Below are 23,092 nucleotides of genomic sequence, written 5' to 3'. Positions count from 1 at the left end.
AACGTCACACTTCCAATACAACAAGGATTCTTTTTTTTTTCTTCTTCTTTTAAATACAAGGAGAAAAAAAAATTTTCATTTTGAGTCAGAAAGTGGGTGTACATGGGGGAGAAAAAAGGAGGGAGGGAGGAACTGTGTACAACTTCTCTTCTGGGTTTTGGCACAAAAAAGTTGTTCCCATCAGCTCAGCTTGGCTAAGAGAGGCCTCCAGATAAGAATTCCTGAGATCTCTGACTCTTCTCCACATGAAAATTTAAAAAACATTAAAAAAAGAAGAAATTACAAATGATCTGATCTTGAATGCCAAAAATCTAACCTTTGATGTTGGCTTTTCGGAAGTTAAATAATGAACCGAAGTTTCTTTTTTTCCTTTTTTTTCTTAAAGGACTACTTCATAAAGCCTATCTTACTTTATAATAAAAGGAGGAAAACATAAATAAAAGACACTCAAATATTTATACAGTTATTCAAAGGATTAAATGTATTTGGTAAGGTCTTAAGGTTATTTAATATTTTCCCCTTCTTTTGAATCTTTGTTTTTAGCTCTGGTACATTGAAGATTTTCTTTTTCCTGTGGCTTTGTTTATAGAAATTAACAAATTCCCTTATGATCCTTAAGAAGTTACTTTAGAAATATACAAATATACATGAATGAGAGAAAGGGGATATGAAATAGATGAGATAAGGAACTATTGTCATAATAACTACACTCTTTATATTACAGTACTTAGTTAACACTGGGTATAATTGAATAAATGACAAAAACAGTGAGTAATAGGCTACTTATTTGACTCATAGATAAAAATCTTGGGGACCTGCACTTTAGAAGAACATAATTTTACTTTTAATTTTTATGTTATATGAATACTCTGTGGCAATGTACATACTCCACTTGTATTTTCTGCCTCATGACTTACACTGGAAGAGAGAGGAATGATTAGTTTATATGTTAAAAATGCAGTGAATTTTTATTTGTCCTGAGTCCACTTCCTCCACTCCTACACACCAGCTACTCTTGTGAGACAGAACACACTTCATAGTTTTGGTTTATTTAATTATATCAAAATTTAAGTATTCAGACAATAGTTTTTGGTAGATTAAAACAACAACAATAGCAACAACCACCACAACACCTGCATTAACTTGGGGTCCTTCAGAAGCCCAGTGTTTCCAATAACGTAATTTGTTGCTTAATAAATAGGAGGTTGGGCCCAATATCCTCTGCTAAGGTTGTCGTCACTTTCACTTAAGATGAATTAAATTTCTCTTAACAAACATTAATGGGTATTCTATGTAGTTAAACATTGTGGTTAATAGACAATTTCTTCATAAGATATACACAGAACATCATTTTTAGATATAATAACATAGCGATGATCAATACAGTTTTATTCAACAATTAGGTGTTGTATAAGGTCCCTGGGGGAATTGTATAAAGTGTTCTCTTCTCTCAAAGAACTTCTCACCTAATGACATTTTTCTGTGATTCAGAGATACCTTGGTGACTTGCTGTGAATTAGGGTCATAATTATGACTATCATTTATCATTGTACTGTGACTGCGCAAGTGCCAGTTAATAGAAGATTCAGAATGATAGAATGCAGAATAAATCACATCACCTTTTTCTGGAGTAGTGTCTTGGTGAGCCGAAGCAGAAGCAGAGAATGGATACTGATATTATTTCCATCTGCAAGCCCTCATGACGTATGAAGTGCCGTGAGACATTTATGGTTTTGTTGCTACCATTAAGACCTTTGGCAGAGTCCTAAACTTATTTTGGTCTCTCTCTCTTTTATTGCAAGCTATTTCCAGCTGTTTATTTTTATCTGGCTTTGAGATGTTTAAATAAAAGACATAATTTGAATCTAAATTGTGGTTGTTATCAGATCTGGCTAGAATAATAAGACAGTGATACCAATTCTCCTGGCTTGAAGTTTGGAGTAGTGGGTCATTTATTTATTCAGTGAACACCTACTATGTACCAAGTGAAGACTGTTGTAGACTTTGCATAGACTTTACAGTCTAACGGGAGAGACAGTTATTCAAAGAATCACATAAATAAAGGTAAAATTACAATTGTTTTAGGTGCTATGAAGGAAAGGGCAGGAGGATGATATGATATGCCAGGGAGAAGAACTGGCTTATTGAGGGTTCTGGAAATGTGTCCCCAGTGAAGTGATGATCAAACTGAGCAAATCTCTTATGCCTGCATTTTCCCCTTAGAGTCCAAACATACATGCTGGGGTCAGATGGACAAGGGTTCCAAGGCTCCAATGTTCCTAACTAGCCATATGACCTTGGAAAAGTAACCTCATCTCTTTGGAACTTAGAATTTTTATCTGCAAAATAGAGAAAGCAACATCCATCCTGCTGGATTGCTTGGTGTTGTTGAAACAATACATTCTATAGGCACCTGATTCAATTAGATAGTAGGTGCTTCATAAATATCAGCTACTATTATTATTCCACCTATGATAAAATATAAGGTATGTGAATCAGGCCTTATCCTTTCCAGAGATATTTTTTAAGAGGGCTTTCCTGAAGCGTAACCTTAAGCAGCTACCTAGTAGCTCCCTGTCATGACATCCTATTTAACTTTTTATTTTTTTTTACTGTGAATATTTGGTAAATAAAAATAAAATATATGTAACACATGCTATAAAGTCATCTAAACTTGTGAACACTCTACAGAACTTAACAACTTAGACTTTTAAAAATTTAAGATATTAATAAGTAGGAGGGCTATGATACACTTCTCTTTAGAAGATGGATTTTTTTAAGTAACTGAAAAAGTAGGTAATTATTTTAAGCTTTAATATAGTTTTTGTTGCTGGGGAGCCAAAACATACACATGCACACACACACACACACACACAGGCAAAGAATTTTTTTTTTCCTTTGGGAAAACAGTAATATGTCTAAACTGGTTTGGGGGAAGTTTATTGTTTCCCAGCCAGAATGACATTTAGGATACTTGAATTCATTGATCATAGTTTTAGGTAAATAAACACTGAAATAGGGTCAGCTTTTAGACATATGGATGGGCTGGGATGCAAGAGAAAGGCTGGCTTCGGGTCCAGGCTTTGCCTTTGATGGGCTATGTACCTGGGACTTGTTTATTTTGCTTTTTTTGGAGCTTCAGTTTCTTCACCTCTGAATTGAGTGGATGAAATGACCGTCAAGGTTTGCCACATCCTCAGCCCCTGCCTCTGTGATCTGGTCTTCTCAGATCCAGATCCCTTTGTGAGCAGAAGATGCAGGCAGGGACGAGGGTCCCCATGAATGAGGGAGGCTACCTGCAGGTGTGCATCCCTCCATGCCATGGCTCTGACGGGTTGGCGCCGACAGCAAGCTTTTTTGCATGGGAAAAAGTTTCCTTCCAATTACACAGCAGTTTTGTGGTGGCTGAGGGCTATAATGGGAATGCTTTGCAGCCAAAGCACTCTCATTCATAAATTCCACTGTGACACTCTCTCTAATTTTTTTCTCTTTTGGATAGATCAGTATTCTGTGGTTTCCTCCACCACAGCCATGCAAGCAAAAGTGAGTAGTTAAATGTCGTCATGGCCTTTAAGTGTCTGCAACACACGGACATGACAGTGTCAATCATAAGCAATATTTGGTGCAGTAAATAACAGTGAGCTGACCCTTCCAATATCTTCTAGGAGGCGTCTTTAAAATGAAGTACAGGAAGGAACTAAATATAGGAGCTGGTCTCTTTCTAGTTTATGGATTTCTCTAGAAATAGACATTTTATCCTGGTAAAAGCTCTGTGTTCATCACACACAGCTAGATGCATATGCTGAATGTCAACCTCTGTGCAGGTGTGAATATCTATTGTAAATTATGGAAATTTAGGCTGCTTTTAAAAAATATTTTCTACATCTGCTTTTGTAATTTGCATTATTCCTGGGATCCCTTTCTAGAAGTGACTAAAATGCAGAAAGAAAATCAAAGTAAATATCATTCAAAGAAATGAAATATATAAAATAACCACACAGAATCCATACGTGACAGGCTGTTTTAGTATTTATTTTTTTAAACATAAGAAGTATATATATTCCCTTAAAGCCAATGTATGAGTCCCTTTAGCAGTGATCTAAAAGATTTCTACTTCATGAAAAACCTATTCCCCTGAGAATCTGCACCCTGTGTTCAGGTAGGTATGTATATGACACAGAACATTAAAAAGTTAACGTTTGCCTTTTCCATGCAGTATTTGTTGTTATGTTTTCATAGCAGGGATGAGTTAGATTCAGCATAACTGGAATTTCAGAAATACTGTTAGTTTATTAAGGCATTGGGGATTGGTCAAGTTCAGTTCAAATGACCATCGATGTGTGTGACGATGGGTACCAAATTGTGGTGTAGTGAACTGTGGATTGTTAAGTCTGCCAAGGGTTTGCCTCTGTATTTCCCTTTGGAAAAGATGACTGTTCCTCTGTAGATATGTAGCACAGAATCTGTTTCTAAACAGCTACGATAAAATCTGTTTATTGGTGTCTCTTGTCTACATACAGCCACCTGTCTAAAAGCATAAATTCACATGTAGAGAGTGGTCTATTCTCCCTACCTAAGTATATGTCACCCGCATCGGCATCAATGAAAGCTATGTGCTTACCAGCAGGAGAATAGATTCATATGCTGTGAAAAGGTATGGAATTCTGATTTACAGTCTGTGTTGCTTTTAATGGATATACCTGCAACAGCCACAGAGCTAAACCTGTAAGGCGTTAAAATAAAACATTTTACAGTGCAATATATTGCCTGCTTGTTAGTTAAAAGCACTACCAGGGAGCACACTTTGGTTAAATTTGGCTGTGTTAAAAACACATGTAAAAATTCTTTGTTTTCTTTTCTCCATTCTTGTTCTCTGTATTTCTCCAAGGATGCTTTCCCTGTTTCCAGGACTCAAGGCCTGGCAACCCCAAGGGCACTGAGGGTGGACATGAGTGTGGCTTGAGACGAAACTATAATGAAAGATTAAAGCAATTCTGAAGGATTTCAAGATAGGCCACTGCCAACTCAGCTTCAGAAGAAGAAAAAGGGAAGGAAAACTAGTTTCTTGAGTTGCTTGTAATCTGGATCGTAGCCATTTTGGTGGTGGCCTCAATGGATGTAAAGTAGATAATGCTTTCAAACCCTTCATGCCAAGGCTCAAAAGCCTTTGTAGAATCATTTATTAAATATTTAAGCGCTTCCTCTTTCTGCCACTCACTCAGCGACAGAGAGAGCCTGAGAGCAGCATTTTCTAAGCCCAGTGCAGTGCTGGTGTGTGGCACCTTCCTTAGGTTTACTGGCCAGGATCAGCTTTGTTTTGGTTGATTCTCAAGCAAGCACCCCTCACTCACAGCTGCAGGACCCTCACCATTACAATTACAAATGCTAATGAAAATACTTGGATCTACGTCCTTTTGTGTTTGTGGAGTCTTTAATTGAGGTGGCATTTTAAAGAAATTTACAGTGCTTTAGAGAATGGTTAATATTACATTTGAACAAAAAACAATTTTACGCATAAAATTTAGGATTACCTCAAGCAAAGCTTTTGTTTAGTTTTGTCACCTTTTGGAGGTACTCCAGAAAATATTTTAAACCTAGCTGTATATATCAAGGGTCTGGGGACCTCATTATTAGAAATGCTGGGCTGTACTCATTCAATATTTTATTCCTTACTTGTTTTACTCCCTGCCCAAGTCTTGCTTTTAGGTGAGCATGAATCAAATCCAATGGGACATTTTTAGCTATTCCCAGGGCCCTTGAGAAGGAATAATAGTATGTGTTTGGTTTTAAGTTTCATGACAAAACAGCTTTTAATATTTAAATAATTTTTCTTCTGAAATGGGGAACTCCAAATAGAAAAGTTATTTAATAGCGAAGTTACTTTAACAACTGGCTTTCCTATTTCTTTCTTAAAATCTGGAATGGTGCTAAAATAAAGTATAATGTAATATTTCAGATAAATATATTTAGGCTCTGTGAAAATCCTGCTTCACAACATTTGTAGGGAAATGTAATGCATGCAAAAGTAGACAGTAGTTTATATAGTAGTTTTATTTTAACTAGTACAATATAACAACCTGACATGCTGTGAAAAATAAATAACTTTTTGAAAATGCATTTTCCAAGTATGAAAGTAATGTTGAAAAATGACTGAGGTAATCACTTTTGTATAGATTCTGAAAGTAGAAGAGAGGGGAATAATAATTTATGATTTAATGCATAGAGTTATATAAAAGTGTAAAAGATTTTCTTTTCTGATGGACCTGGAGGAATCTGCCATGCCATTTTGCAGAATGACTCAGGGAAGAGGGCTGACTTGTGAGCCAGCACGTGCAGGCGTCTTGGCCAACTCATTTATACCACAGACTCTTTGTTTTGGTTTTGGGGTTAGCAGATTGAGTAAATGGATTTCTTTTTTATTCCTTCAGAGGAAAAAGGACTCTTTTGGCTGTTAAATTCCAGTTTTCTAAAGGAAGTAAACATTCCATCTCAGGCTTCTCACACATTCAGATAAACACCACTTTGAATCATATGTTTATCCTGGAAGGAAATCGCCTCTCCATTTTGTAGATGGGGGCCCAGGAAAGAGGCTACTTGTCCAAGATCCTACAGCTAGTGGGCATCTGAACCAGGATCTCTTTCTACTCCATCCCATTAGCCCTCCTGGGAAGAGTTAGGGTGGAATTTCTGAGACTTCCACAAGCAATTAGGTGCTCAGACACTAGATCAAGGGGGACTTTCAAAGTGTTGTTGATAGTCTTGCTGATAGGTCAGGCAGCCCAAAACAGCGCAAATATCATGAGGTCATCAGCACTACACCAAGGAATGGGTTAGGAATCAGGTCTGATCCCCACTCTCCACAGTCTCTATCAGCTACCCACTGGCCTTCTTAAATACAGTCTAAGTTAATATGTGTTTGCTTGCTGTGAGGCATGGCCTCTTTGCTAATTCCTTTCACCCCATACTCAACTCCTGTATGGAAATACTAGCGTCACCCTGCATTTGATTTTTTTTAAGTTGTTTTGACCCTGAGTCTTAATGTCTCCCTTTGATATGAGTAGGTAGGTCCATCTCGACTGGAGAGTGTATACACAAAAAGTCTCTTTCATTGGTTCTAAAAGTTTAAAATATCTGGGCTGTTACCTAAATGCAGAATGGAGAAGGCAGGGCAAGGTCAGAGTAGGGTGGGTTTCCCCCCTCATTTCCCTCCACTGTTTCCCATGGTGTTTTATCTTTTTGCCATAAAGCTTATAGGTTAAAGAGAAAGGTGAGATTGCTTTGCTGTCTGTCATGGTGATGGTGGGCCGTGAGTTTAGGGAGAAAGGACTGCCGAGATAAGAAATGAAATGGTCTTGAATCCCCGGGATTGCAAAGGACAAGGAAAGACATGGGGCAAAATCAAGACATTTCCTTCACAGTATCCCAGAGAAGTGTGGTGAGTTCTTCAAAAATAGCCTTGGCATCCAGCCTCCCTTGCCACTCTGGCACTGCCCACAAACCTACGTATGGGTATTTGTGCAGAAACAGTCCCTGCAAATTGACTTGAACCCCATTCCTCTTTCCCTAGGAGATCAGAGGGTGGCTGATGTGGCAAATGTGATGGTGGCAGTGGTCCTTATTGATAAGGAAGCTTGGAGGGGTTGAGAGAGGAGCTGATCTTCTTATCAGAAGCAAGGTATCTAAAAGTGCCAACCCATCCCTGATGCGACAATTGAGCAGTTGAAGTGCAACTCTGAAATTCTTCTCTTCTGATCTCTTAATCACTGTCTTCAGTCTTTTATCCTGCATCACAAACTTTATCCCTTACTCTGCACCCATGAAGCCAATATTCCCTGAGAACCAAGTCTCTCCTGAGAAAGGCAAGGTGATATGAATAGAGTGAAATAGTTTCATGTCCCCCACCACTGGGGGTCAGGAAAGGAGAACTTCCATTTTAAATCTTTGGGGAGATCAACCCAAGGACTGAATCTTTTAATGGTAAAGTTCAAGGTCCTCCGAACTCCAAAAGGAGATTTTAAGGGAGTGAGTGATTATCACAATACTTTTGTGCATGCATGACCCAGGGAAGGGCAATAATTTGGAAGGCAAATTCTGTTTCCTCACATTCTTCAGCCTCTCCATTCATAAAACAAGTCTGAAAAGTGATTTCTTGCCTACCCATATAAAATAATTTGGGATCTGATAAAAATGATAATGTCAGTCAACATTACTTATGTGACAACAACTGTTGTCATCCTTATGTATAGATGAGGAAAGCTGAAGCTTAGCGAGGTTGGATGAATTGTACAAAGTCTACAGCTAGTTTGTAGAAAAACTGGGATTTGAATCCAGGTAGTTTAATTTCAGCCTCTATGTATGAAACCATTACTCTATACTGCCTCCTTCAAATATGGTCCAAGACCCTTCAATCCTGTGATTTATAATGTCAAATTTCTGCTGATAACTTAACATTTGGTATCATTTAATATCTAGAGCTGCCAAATAGATTTTCTGACTTTAAAACTCTTGGTTTCTTCCTGGCATTTACTTTTCACTTATTTTGGTGTTTTTTTAAATTTATTTTTATTTTTATTTTTTACCAATGTTCCATTTAGCAGAAGTAAAACAGAAAATTTTTGGTGATTTAGAGATGTTTCCCTTCTCGTAAGCTTTCAGTCACTGATGGCTGATGAGCCTTTGGATTTATTGCTCCCCTGATGAAATGGTGATCTAAACTCAGCTGCCTTGGTTCTCATTCTCTCTCTCTCTCTTTCTTTCTCTTTCTTTCCCCCTGTTTCTGATGGCTTCAATGAATCAATAATGTAATTAGGCCACAAAAATAGAGAAAACCAGTGGCTTCTGGTTTATTTTTTGATTTTCTAGTAGGAAATACCCCTAATCCTTGATGTTCTCTTGCATATATTTTCCAAAGAGCACCATGTTAAGCCAGATTTTAATTGACTGGTCTTTGTTTCTCAACATGAGGGGAAAAAATGGGGATAGGGCACTGTCCTGGTTGGACCAGGTAGGCAGGAACCATCAGGCAGCAGGATCTTGTGCCTTGCTCTTGGTTTTTATTACCTGGAGCTCCATCATGAGTCTCAGGGTGGATTGAAATCTTGCACTGGGGCCAAAAGTGAAAGGAAAACCAGGACAAAGAAATCTGCAGGGCAAGGGGCGGGGCTTGGTTAGCAAGAGCAATGGAAAACAACGACAATGAAGTAGCTTGTAGCTTGCTGTCTAATATGTGTAAAGCGATGGTACAGGCAAGATGGAGTTAATTCAATAAAATAAATATAAAATACTCTCTCCTCTGTCAGGCCTCGCTGGAAGCGGGTCAGGGGTCACTGAGCCGCTTCACTGGAGCACTAATCGATTTGCTGTCAAGGTGGCCTGCTGGGGTTTCAAGCCAGAGAGGAATTGAGAGGCGCTCTGGCCCAATTTCCATAATTGCTCACTGCCTTTAGTGTACAACCTTTTATGAAACACAAAAAATATATCATGGAATTGTATTGATTAGCCATTGGGCTGAATAATTCACTTAGTATTTATTACCTGACCCCAAGAGGTTAAATAAATCCACTATCTAACTTGGGTTTGTGAGAAATATTACTTATTCATTGAAATGTGGGCTGATTATTGCACAATAGGCCTGTATCTTTGTTTCTTGATTTTGCAATCAAGATTAACCCTTCTTGCATTTTAGGGCTAACAAGTCAAAAAAAGCATGGTTTGAGTGCTCCCCAAAATAAGCCCAATAAAATCAATGCTGAATATCCCTTTGAAGCAGTTTTTTTGATGTTGAATTTTAGTCCTTTGAGTCAAATTTCAAGATGGCCTCAATGTATGGATGCCAATGAAATATAGATGCAAGCCTGGTTTTCACTGTAAACACTACATTTTATAATAACAGACGTAATAATAGTGATGACATCTAAGCCCATTTTTATTACACCATTTTTGGAAAGCTTACCCTATTACATTAAACACCCATAAATTAGATGTCCCAGGAGACAAAGGGGTGTAGGAGTTGGTTGGGTAGAATGAAGACTTTTTTGGTCTTAAAGAGGAATCAATCCTGGACAGAAAACTGATATTTATTCCAGAAAAAAAGCTAATTTTCAGTAACTTGAAAATATGATGGAATTTTATCTGTAGGGCATTTTATGCATTTGTAAACTTTGGGGCAATCATTAATTATTTACCGGCCAATGGCATTTGCACATTTCTGTTACTCTGAGCAGTAAATCTGTTTTGATGTGCTATGCATCCCAGGCACAACTACATGGCATTCAAATCTAATTATGTTCTCAGTTGCCATGAGCTCTCACTGTCAAGATACAACCCTTCCTTAACTCCCTCCGAAAAAGACGTTTTAACTTTTGTGTAAAGTCTTTCTTCAGTTTCCTGTCTGCATCCTCTAGCATCTCAAAGCATTGTTTTTGAGGTTTAATGGAATTTGTTGTAGGTCAAGGAAAGGAAGCCATGTGAAGCTTTTTTTCCCCTCTCTTCAATGAAAGGGAAAGGAAAAAAACATTCATTTGAGTTCAGAGCTAACTATGTTTGTTGATCATTTAGCATTTCTGTATCCAGGATCTAATCTTACGATTAATGGTAGGAAAAGCTGGGGCTCTGGAGTTATGCTCAGAATCTGCCTTTCCTGTGCTGTGGAGTGGAAGGAAGAGATGGCTGCAAAGTGGGTAAACGTGTGCAGAACTTCCTAAAGCATGCTCAGGTGCACCCCACTTCCCGCTTCCAGGAGGCTGCTCCTGTGAATTTGGGCGTTACATTCAACTTCTGTGTTCCATGTTACCATGATTTGTTGATTACCATTTTGGAAATTTTCAAGTTTGGGTTTTGATGTTTGGTCTCTATATTTAGTTTGGGGGTGGGGGCAGATGTAGGAGGGTGGAGAAGGTAGAGGAGGGAAAGAGAGAGAGAATAGAATACTTGAATTTTTTTTTTAAGCAAGGTTTTAAGTCTTGCTTTCCTTCCCCTCCCTTCTGTCTGTGTGGGGCTCCTTTAAATAGAGAACATAGTTAACAAAATGACTTGAGAGCTCTTGATAGCCTCTTGAGATAATTTGGTTGTAAGCACTGAGCAAAATACATTCTTTGGATATACTCATTTCAAGTGCTAATCGTGAATGTTAAATTTTTAAGGAAGCCAATGTCATAATACTGTTCATGGCAATTCCAAAATAAATATTAGTGAGATGCTTTGAAGGGAGAGGGTGGTTTCGGAGAGATAGGGAGACAGACAGACTCTGGTTTATGTTTCCATAGAATTCTTCTATAATGTAACCTGGAATCTGCCATAAGGCACAGGATTTACCTATGTTTAAGAATAATAATGTATAGAAAAGAGATCTGTTGAAGAGGCTAGAAATAATCACTCTGTTTTATGCAGCTTTATGTAATAGTCCAAGGAAACTAAGAGCTGATCAAGGAGCCAGTGGCGTGTCTTGATTTCTAAATATAACCATTTTGAGTGGGTAAGCGAAATCCCTTCCTATGCAATAAATATAATGGAAAGGGCCTAGTCTTTGAAATCAGATGGCCCTGGGTTTGAATCCTGGCTACCACTTGTACCTGGAAAAGTTAAGTAAATTATTCTGTTTTTTACATTTGTACAATGGAGATAATCGTACCTATACTCACAGGATTTTGGACTGAGGATTTAGGAATCAGGATTACAGGAGATGATTCCGGCACAAATTAATATATAAATAAGTGGTAGTTGTTCTATTGTTATTCTTCAGAAAATTAAACAGGGCATTTATTACACCTGTTGATATTGACTGGACATTTTGAGACTCTTCTTGGTGGAGATGCTAAACTGAAAACAATCTACACATACCAGAGCATCCAAGAATGTATTCACCAGGTAACCTAGAAGAAATACATAGTTCAACATTTGAAAATTATTATTTTTTTATCATTAAAATTCCTTCGAAGATGGGAGGAGTGTGGCTGATTTGCAACTGCACCCACAAAAGATGGCGGGTTTTGTTTTATATTTTAACTAAAAGTGGCCAAGATTTTCCAACTGTTCTATTTTTACAAATTTTAAAAGTTTCATCGCTGGGTTAGATTTAGGGCCTGTGTGGGAAACAGAGACTTCTGCCAGCAGCGCAGCGAGAGCCCTGCTGTGTTGTGGTTTCCATGTATTTCTACATTCCACGCATTGCTGAACTGTGTATAGGAGCAAGCTCTAAATCACCGGTGCTTTATGTGAGTTTGCGACCTTTTGGTTTGGGCTTCAGACTGAATGCATGATTTTAAAACTGGAGATGTGCTAGTGACTGTACCACAGACTTTGCCTCCTCCCCTTCTCCCAGCTCCACCCTTCACTTCCCTAGCTGAAGTCAAAGGTAGACTTTATATAGCACAGGAAACATTTGGGACTGCTAGTAAATACGTGTAAGAAAGGAGGAGGCTTTCATTATTGGAGGTGCATATGCATATGCTAGGCGTTAATGAAAGCCTGGTGGAGATGGGTGGTGAGGAGGGGGTTACTGCTTCCCCCAGATGTCCAGATTTCTTCAGGACAGATTATCTGTCTTAGTGGATTCTGGGCATGTTGTTAAAGAATTCCACATACAGGATCCCTTTCTAGTTGGTGATCCTTTTTTATAAATTCCTACAGCTTGGCCCCTGACCTCTTCTCCACCTCCCAGCCTGTCCCTGGGCTCTACTCTTTTCTTTTCTTTTCTTTTCTTTTTTTTTTGACCGAAGTCTCGCTCTGTAGCCCAGGTTGGAGTGCAGTGGCATGATCTCAGCTCACCACAACCTCCGCCTTGCGGGTTCAAGCGATTCTCCTGCCTCGGCCTGGTCCAGAGTAGCTGGGATTACAGGCACGCACCACTGCATCTGGCTAACTTTTTGTATTTTTAGTAGATATGGGGTTTCACCATATTGGCCAGGCTGGTCTTGAACTCCCAACCTCAGGTAATCCGCCCGCCTCGGGCTCCGAAGGTCCTGGGATTACAGGCATGAACCACCGTGCCTGGCTACTCTTTTCATAGTTCACAGCCCCACATCCAGCCCATCATGCACACTACAGCCATGCTAGTCTCCATAAAGTCCCGTTCTGAACATGTCACCGTGGCTCACATCCATTGGAACCCTCTTCCCTTGACTTATTTGGCCTGTGGGCTTAAATTCACCTTTTCAGCCTTATATTCCTTTAATGTCCTCAGGAGTGTCCATGCTTCTGCGACCCAGACTTCTTCCTCTTTCCCAGACACATTCAGTACTTGCCCATCTCCAATTTCTGGCTCCCCTTGCTCCTTCTGCAGGGCTGCCTTTCCCACCTGGCCCTCCGCTCAGATCGGATCCTGTTGTCCCTGTAAGGATCCACACAAAGCCTCGCCTCTGCAGGAGGCTTTCTCCAGCTCCTGTGAAGGGAATCTCTCCTGCCTCTCTCTAGTGCTTCATTCATGATCAGATTTTAATTAAAAGTGTATCTATTTACTCAACAAATATTTGTGGAGTATCTCTTTTATGCCAGCTCCTTTTCTTAATTCTGGGATGTAGAGATGAATAATAATATACCATCCCTTGGCCATCAAAGGTTATTTTTAAACATTAAAAAAAGGTTAGAAAGGTAATTTAATTGCATTACAGAAAAATTGGAAAAGAAATAAAAAAGGAAAGACCCCATAATCCAATTATACTCATCTTATTGCACTTTTAATTCATGTGCACTTTTACATTTTAAAAAAATTATGATATTACAACTACAATTTTGTGTTCTTTGTTTTACATTCATATATATATGTAAAACAAAGTATATATATATATATATTTTTCTGTGTCTCTACATAGCCTAGGTTTAATGGGTAATAAATTACCTTCTTATTGTTGAAAATTGAGGTTTTTTCATTTTCAACTATTATTTACAAATAATACTGATGAGCATATTCATACTTATAGTTTTTTGTTTGTTTGTTTGTTTTTTTTTTTTTTTTTTTTTAGAAGGAGTTTTGCTCTTTGTTGCCCAGGCTGGAATGCAATGGTGTGATCTTGGCTCACTGCAACCTCCGCCTCCCAGATTCAAGTGATGATACTCTCGCCTCAGCCTCCTGAGTAGCTGGGACTGCAGGCACACGCTACCATACTCAGCTAATTTTTGTATTTTTAGTAGAGAAGGGGTTTCTCATGTTGGCCAGGCTCGTCTCGAATTCCTGACCTCAAGTGATCCACCTGCCTTGGCCTTCCAAAGTGTTAGGATTACAGGCGTGAGCCATGGTGCCCGGCCTAGTTATTTTTTATAATTTGGATCATTTCTTTAAGATAGTAGGGTGATTTTTTTTTAATTATTAGAACTTCTTTTTCAAGTAAACTTGAAACAGAATCTGAATTTCTACAACAGAACTGTGCTGGTTGTCAGGAGGTAGAATTCCTGGAGCCCCACGCATTCTTCCCCTTTCATAATCATTCCCTGGACTTTGCTGTCAGAAATCTTGAAGCCCCTCTGCAGAATCCTAGGGCTTTGCAGAAAATACTTTGAAAGCCTTGGGATAAATCTCAGAAGAATTACTCCTTCAGACATTTCAACATTTTCGTGGCTCTCAATGCATAATGTCAAATTGTTTTCCAACAACTTGAGTCCCCAGTGCTCGATTCTATTGGTTATTTGTGAGAGTACCATTTATTCAAATCTTTGCCAACATCGTGTATCTATCATTAAATTTACTTTTACCTAACTTAATAGATTCAAATTGGGCTTTACTTACATGAGTATTTCTCTTATGAGTATGGTTGGGCATTTTTCCATATGTGCATTTTTTATTTATATGTCTTTTTTGGTGACTTCTCTATTTCATTCCCATTGATTCATTCTTTATGGAGATCTTATTTTGCTTATCAATTGGTTTAAGGCTTTACAGAATAAAGATAATAGCTATCAAAAATAATGTATATATTTTAGGGTTGTGAAACACATATGATTGATTCTTCATTTTGTTTGCAAAGCAAACAACTGTGATTTTATTCCCAGTACCCACTCTGCCACACTCCAGCCTCACTGGCCTTCTGCTGAAATGCCAAACCTGTTCATCCCTTGGGAACTTGCTGTTCCTTCTTTCTAGAACTTTTCCTGCAGAATAACCATGACTGGCTCTTTCTTGTCTTTTAGCTCAAATATCACCTTCTCAGAGAAGCTTCTCCTTTCCTTCCAACCTTCCATCCAACCATCAAGCCACCCAGTCACCCAGTCCTCCATTTATCCTTTAACAAATGTTTGTTGAATCCATGCTCTGTGCTAGCACTGTGCTTGGTGTAGGGGATACAGCTGTGAACAAAACAGATGAAGTCTCTCTGTTTTCATGTTGAATATCTTACTCTTGTTTGTTTCTTTCTTTAATTGTGTGACTCCTTCATCCCCACCCGTAGAATGGCAATTCTATGTGAATGGGTACCTTATCCTTCTTGCTCACCATTACATTCCAGCCCAATACTTTCTAAATAAATATTTGCTGGATGAAAAATGTTTCAACCCCACCCCTTCTGCAATCTCCTCTTCTAGTATGGTACCATTATAATTGCTTGGTATGTTGATAGCATCTTTTCAGAAGCTTAGATTTTCTTAGTCCAGCAGTATATTTATTGGGTTTTCTCTCTCTTCCTTGTCACCAAGTTCCTGGATAGAATGAAATGAGGGAATATACTCTCTCCTCTATCCTTACCCCAAGTCCTCCTATTGCCATCATGCCACTCATGAGGTTTGATCCAAAGGATGTATTTTTCCTTTAGTGCATAAGCCCAGCTCCCATTAGGGTTAATGAGGAGGATGCTCTTTCATCTAGAGCCTGCTGGGATTGTTCAAGCACTGTCTACATACTGAAAATAGAGACACTTCAGAAAGTAGGAAGCAGTTGCACAAAGCCCCAACTTCAACCTGCTTTTAATAATAGAAACTCTTATTTACCAAGTCCATGTCATTTTTTCCCTTGCAAGCTTTATTGGGAAGATAAATGGGCTAAAGTTCATTTTTCCAAAAGAGAGTAAATGAAAGATCCATATGAGCTGGGGGAACCCTGGGCGTGACAAACTTGCATGTACTTTGTACAACTCAGGAGCTGCAAAGATCTACTCAAAATTCAGCTGTGGCCTACCCTGCTGAGTGACAGTCGTTGGAAGGCTGGAAAATTCAGGCTAGAGGGGTAGGAACCAGAATCAGCATGTCCTTGTTTCAATCCAGTAAGTGTTTTTCAGATGCCAGCTGCTACACAGTGCTGAGAAGTCAGGCAGTGACTATGATAAAGAACTAACATTTTGGGATAGTGTGATCTGAAGATCAGTTGGTCAAATGAAGATTCCCAAGCCTCAGCCAGAATCAGAATATCTAGGGACAGGTGACTGGGGATTTGCATTTTCAGCAAGCTCCTCTTAAATTCTTTTGCATTCTAAGGTTTGAAGAACACTGTTGTGGTAGTGTGAGAAAGAAGGACAGAAAATAATGATTGAGCGCTGAATGTTAAGCAAGGTGCTAGGAGAGGGTGTGTTAGGGCAGCCTAACCTGGTCTGGGGATGAACAGTGGTCTGAGAAGGCTCCTGGAAGAAGCGACATTGTATTAGTGACTTGGAGGAGTAAGAGTTAGCTAGGAGGGGATGGGGTCGAGGCCTGGTCTTGGATAAATGACAGATTAACAGGAGGAGGAATTTAGTAGCTCTCTGAAAAGTGTTCAAGTCATCAGTATAAACTAGCACAATGTCCATGTGTCTACAACACCAGGAATGGGAGGAGTGTACAAGTAGGAATTTCTTACTCATGAAAAAAATCAGGCTACATAGTGGCACTGCCCCTGCTGAAATGCTGGACATACCCTCTTCCTGTTTTCTAATGGAGGGACAAATGGATCCAGGACAGTCATGAAAATATGCACTAATGGTCCAGATAGATGCCTGAGGCCAGAAAAGCCAACTGGGTGGGGCTAATGGAAATTAGACAGGGCCCAAACTAAACGAAATAGATTGTATCTCTTCTTCTCTTCATTTTTCAGTTTGTTTGATTCCCCCCAAGTGGGAATTTGTTTGTGCTGCAGGCAGAGGCCTACTTTTTTCTCTTAGCTTAGAGACACAGGGAGGGCAAGGAGCAGAAAAAGGAAGGTTTGATTATTAGAAAATAAAGCGGCATTGGTCCTGTGCTGTGTATTGGGCCATGTCCTTCCCAGATCAACTATCTGCTGATCTGATGTAGTAGATTTCAATATCTAGGGCTGCATTTAGCTTAGGGAAATAAAAATTTGATTTGAGAATATGCATGCCTTCTAAGGCCTGTAGTTCTGGAGAACTATGAGTCCAGCATGTGGGGTGGATTTTTTTCTGTGCTGGGGAATAAAGGCCTGGACTTCATTGGGATGGTAAGAGCAATGGTGGCCGGCCTAGGACTCTGTTGGCGTCAGCTCTAGTTTTCCCAGCATTGCTAATGGGAAATGTTATTTTTGCCCCCACAGTTCTTAACTCCTATGTTTGCTTGGTTTGTTAGCACTGACTGGCTTCCCTCTGTATGCTCTTCCTTCTCCTGTAGCCTCAAATGTTCTTACACTGACCTGGCTATTTAAAAGCATGAATTTCCTGATTCGGGGCTATTTGTATTTAACCCGGAATTTTTCTTCCCTAAGTCCAACTTGTATAAAAAAAAAAACAGTCTTCATTAACACAAGAGCCTACTCACCAAAATACTAAGTCTGGCTGTAGAATTTCACTTCATGACCTTTCAGGGTTGTGAATGTCAAAGACTGAGCCTGGGGCAGTGTGAAATAATAAACAACTGGGCCGTAAGATCCAGCTTGATGGGCATCATCTGAAATCACCTTCCTGAATTTATTAGAGTTAATCAATCCAGGCTGAAAAACGGAGCTAGGAAATCTCTCCCACCATGCTCTATTTCATTCACACTTCCTTCACGTAATAGACATTTGTGAGTTTTGTTTTGTTGTTGTATTTTTTTGAGACAATCAAACATGTCCCCAAATAGATGCTCCTTGGATGTAACTTGAAAGGTGACAAAATGCCCAAGAAGAAAATCACCAAGTTGTTGCTTCACTTGAATTGCCCAGGGCTTTTTTCCAAAGGTAAAACATTCCTCCTATTCAGAGGTGTATGTTGGTGGTGACAGTAGTTAGCAGGAATCACATCTCATTTCAAACATCCAGGCAGACCTGTAGAGATACATTAAGGAGATGACCCATTGAAAGAGAGCTACCTATAGAAAAATCTTACAGGGTTCAGGCTAGGGCAACTGCTTGTGACCTCAAAGATTGGAAATAAAAAGGCTGCTATTAGTTCCACATCAGTTCTCAGAGTGAATGTTGCAGAGTGATGGAGGGTGTTAAGCTGTCAAATACCAGCAAGGGTTAATAAGGTTAAAGAAGAAATAAAAGCTGGTCAACAATAAAGCGGTGCGGATAAATCAGCTTCAATAAATAAAGCATGTCATGTCATGTATACACAGTGCGGGAAAAACAAAAATCATAACTCATGTACTCAGGCAGTAGTTGCAGGAATTCTTCAGTAGGACATCCCAGATGCTTTCGTTGGGCATCTTACATGCTTACTTGGACACATCAACAGCCTCCTCTTCTCTCTGGAAGTCATTTACTCTCTCCCCTTTTAGGAGAATTTTCTAACATCTATCAGACGGTGTAAAATATAAGAAGAGCAGAGCCAGGGTAGCTTAGCACCTGATGTCAAAGAAAGGCAGTTATAAACCACCACACCAAGGAGGTGATTCACTTTCAGTCCCCTTTGACCTCTACCCTGCAAAGGGAGGTCAGATAGATATCTTTTGTGTGGGCTGTATTTGCCCAGCTGACCAGGAAAATTCAGGGCTTTGGTGGCCAAAGTATTTTGTAGATTATTCTGTACATTTGTATATTTCCTGTAAGTAATGGAAAGCCTTGATGACCTTTCAGCTGAAATGCCTTCACAGCCATAGACACTTGCTGTTGTGCCCTAGATGGAAATCTTGCAGGCAAGGTGGCTCTGTGCACCTATGTTGCTGTGTAAGTGCCAGGCTCCAGCTCAGTTTTAACTGGTTGATGGCTGGCCATTCCAGCTGACTTGTGGACCTCACTTTTATTGTTTCTTGTCTACTTCCAGACTCAATGGCTATGGAGAATGCTTCTGGTTAGTGGTCACTCTTACTTAGAGACAATTCTATAAAGCATGAGTACAAAGAATCATATGATGTATTTATTTTTTAAAGAAGGACACCCCACTTACACATTTGAGTCAATATTACTCTTTTGAGAAGTTGAGGGCTTATTCCATTGCTTCAAACCTATTTTGACTCCCAGCCTGTGGCATATTACTTTGACTATCCTTGGTAGGGACAAGTCTCCAACCTTGGGGTCTGTGTTTGGAAAGAGCCTAACATTAGGAGTCAAACAGGTGATCACGTTGGGTAATTTTTTTCTTTGTTGCATTAGATTATAAAGTGTAAGTACTGATTTTTTTTGTTTGGTTTGGTTTTTGATAGGACTGTCAAGCGCTTTCCAAAATATATCAAGCAAGGGCCATAAAATTGGAAAAATTACGTAGTTTCTCCAAGACTTAAGTTCTGGTAGATGTGTTGACTATCACTTTATAGTCCTAGCTTGTCAACTGTCATGCAGGTAATGAGTTTTTGAAGGTGCAGTTTCTATTCTCAGGAAGAGTCTTCCAGCAGGGAATTAGTAGTCTACGAAAAGTGACCTTGCTGCCTTCTTTGCTTGGATCTGTTGAGCTCCTGGAACTCTAGAAACTGGTTTGTGAAGTGTGAAAGGGTTCCAGGATCTCAGCATCTGGGGTGGCCCAAGTCATGGAGATTTTATCAGAATACTATGGACTTTCCCTTTCTTAGGAGAGAAGGTTCTGGCCTTCAACCACCATTTTCACTGACAATTTGTCTTTCCTTGCTTGAATAATCCCGCTAGCAATCTAAAGAAAGAACTTTTATTCCAAAGAAACATACTCATAAAGCTGTGAGTTGTTAAAGAGAACATGTAAGTTTCTCATATGCCTACCTTCCACTCCTCCTGTTTCCTACCCTTTCCTCCAACTCCACATTCAACTTAGGATAGTTTTATTTACACAGTGAGGTCTGATTGTTTTGGGGCTTTCTTTGTCATATATCATGCCATTTAATGGTAAGCAATACATTTATGACTATTCGTTTAGGATGCATCAGACTTTCCCTATAAATCTGAACAGAGTGAGTGGTATGGAAAACTAGCTGCTAGAATTTTGTTTTTGCGAGTAAAAGGCAAAGTAACATAAAAATTAAACAAACATCTTCCTTTCCAATCACTATCTGCATGTTACAAACCATATAGATTTGTAACTTTGCCAATACACTATGGTGAAGGAAGGGTGCCTCTGTTCCAAGGGCTTCACTCCTTGGAGATGTGTTTTCAGAACGTGGAACACAGTGGGGTCAAGTCTATCAGTATGAGGCACAGGGACAATGGGGAGACTAATTTAAAAAGCATAATGTGGGCATCAGACAGAGTTGAGTTTAAATTTCTGTATTTTCCTTACCAGTCAAAAGGCGTTGCTTGGTTCAGTCTGAACTTCATTTCCCTATCTGTACAATGGGCACAATTCCTTTTTCATAAGGTTTTTAGTGCTATATCTATCATGTAATGATCATAGAATCTGATATAGCCTCTTGATTCTCTTTCTTTTTTCTGAAGCCATTTGCATAAAATGAGTCTCACAAACTTAGCATTTTATTTTTTTTTTTTAGTGAGAAAATTCTGGCATCTGATGTAGAAAATAAATTAATATCTGCTTAAGAGTTCTCTTTTCTGCAATGAAGCACAGCTGTTATTACTGTTAATGGCCCGAAGCTTTCACGATTCCCAAACCAAAAAAACAAGCGCAAGATCTTCGCTATGTTGAAGGGAGAACTGGGAAGGCAAGGTCTGAATTCAGGGCCATTTGGAAATATTAATATAATCATTTAATTTCATAATTTCTTTTAGCATTTGGCTCGATGACTTTACAATATTTTTTTAAAAGTCAAATGCTAACAAAGAGAAAACTTTGAGTACTTCTTCTTGCATTTTCTTGCACTGAAGGCTCTTCTTGCATTTTTTCTTTTTTTTTCCTCTCTGTCCGTCTGTCCGTTTGTCTCTCTTTGAATATGTCTGAGTTGAGGAGTGACTTTGAGAAACAAGTGGCGTTGCATTGCCTAAATAGCTTGTGTTCTTATCCCAGTGGCTGGTTTTCAAAAAAAAGACTCCTTTTTCAGTCCCTTTTCTTCTTCATTATATACAAACTGCAAGGCAGAAAGCCGTTTTGCCTGTCCCCTAATTCCTTAGCCCATCCTTAATTAGTGTTTTTACGGTTAATCCCTACCGTATATCTTTAAGAGTTGCACATGCATTGGCTCCCCACAAGTTTTATTGCATTCAAAATAGAGGCAAGCTGGCAGCGTGTGATGGTGGGAATATATACAGTCACTGAGAGGAGTTGGCTGTTACTTGTAATTGATTGCTCACTGAAGCCTGCCCGCGCACTTTACCCCGAGGCCTGACTTTCCTCCATATGCCTAGTGTCAGAACTTGGAAGCCAGCTGGTCAGTCAGCGCACATCCTGTGGGAAGCGGCAGACACAGGCGGCCGGGTAGCCATCAGCCTCCCCGAGCACATTTCCTCTGTGTTTTGATAATAGTTCTGTAAGCTTTAATTATGCTGTGTGACAACACATTCATGAACTATCAAAATAAATCCTTTGAGGAGATGGCTGCTAACAAGTTTTGAAGCAACAGTGCTTGTTGCAAAGAAGTCAGGAGCGAGGCAATCAGATTTTGCAGGATCCCCCTGGATGTTGAAACCAGATGAAATGTTCTCTTGCCTTTTTTTTTTTTTTTTTATCGTGCTGACAAATGTTCCTTTTAAAGCTGTGCCCTTAAGAAGTTAACTGAAGACACTTATTGCAACACTCGAGTGTATCCAACACAGCGTTTCACAATTAGCAGCGGTAATGCAGGCATAAAAGCTGTGCCCCAATATCAGTATATAATCTGGAGGAACACCACAGGGTCCATTAAGGCCATTTACAGTTGAGACTGAGACTAATGGTATTAAATTATTACGGCTGTTGCTAAAAGGGCATTATAAGTGAATCCCTTCCAGCTGGGTTGGTTGTATATGCTCTTTGTCAACAGCACAGTCCTTTAAGGATATCCTTATTGTTCACGATCGTTTAGACGTGCTGCCATGAGCTTTACTGAAGGTGTAAATAACATACGACAAAAAGACTGGGAATTAGGGTTTGATTAAACTTGGCTTAGAGTTAAGTGGAGCTGAGTAGTTCTTGGGCAAATCCTCCTTGTCTTTATACACACACGCACATGTGCTCACACATGGGATTGCCTGTGTTCATGTGCTGCATGTGGCTGTGTAATTTTGCCTGACCTCACAGGCACAGGTGGACCCGTAAGTTAATTAGAGTTGCTTGGATTGTTCGAGGTGATTGTTCTGTTTGGAACTTGGCAGAATTTAGGGCATTAGTGTTAGAATGCCAAAGAGAATTCTGTTTGGAAACCACGTTTTTAAGAAAGAAGAGCGATTCATAATCCTCAGCAGGCATTAGTCTCCTATTTTTTTCCTCCTATGAGTGCGGTTGCCCTTTTTTTTGGTGGGAGATTCCCAGAACTTCCTCCAAGGTTGGTAGCATTGTTAAGTTATTTTAGCTCCCTCGATGCCCAAACAACAGGATACTGCTTTAGGGAATAATTAAGCACTAGGGTCTTCAATTTCAATTTACTAAAGTAAGGAAGTTGCAGAGAGAAATTTGAGAATAAATTCAAAGTTGCTACTGAGCTCGAATAATGAACATGGCATGAATTAATAACTCCAGTATTGTCACGGGTGCAAGAGAAAGAAGACTGAAGCACACCCCGGAGCCAGTCTTCTTGGGAAGAGGTCAAGGGTCAGAAGGTGTTCATTGCAAATAAGAACAGGTAGGTTGCCATATTAAGTATATTCACATATGTTATTCATAACTATTATACTATATATGTCTCCTCTTTATTATATAAATTAAATAATTGTAGCTAATTAATTGTTATTACTTATCCCCATAGTTTGCCTAGATCAGATATATTTTCTGAGCAT

General features: G+C 39.3%; 1 protein-coding gene and 1 long non-coding RNA gene across 8 annotated transcripts in view; both read left to right on the top strand.

The window, feature by feature from the left end:
• EBF1 (EBF transcription factor 1) overlaps positions 1-23,092 on the top strand; it is a 400,425-nt gene that overhangs the window by 53,521 nt on the left and 323,812 nt on the right. The window lies entirely within an intron of this gene.
• Positions 13,967-23,092, top strand: part of LOC134761450 (uncharacterized) — a 67,857-nt gene continuing 58,731 nt past the window's right edge. Inside the window, exon 1 of the long non-coding RNA XR_010140063.1 lies at positions 13,967-22,938. This is a non-coding gene — a long non-coding RNA (uncharacterized LOC134761450). The remainder of the gene's footprint in view (positions 22,939-23,092) is intronic.

The sequence above is a fragment of the Pongo abelii genome, chromosome 4, assembly GCF_028885655.2.
Source record: "Pongo abelii isolate AG06213 chromosome 4, NHGRI_mPonAbe1-v2.0_pri, whole genome shotgun sequence".
Classification (NCBI taxonomy): Eukaryota; Metazoa; Chordata; class Mammalia; order Primates; family Hominidae; genus Pongo; species Pongo abelii.
This window is presented reverse-complemented; position numbering and strand designations above follow the sequence as displayed.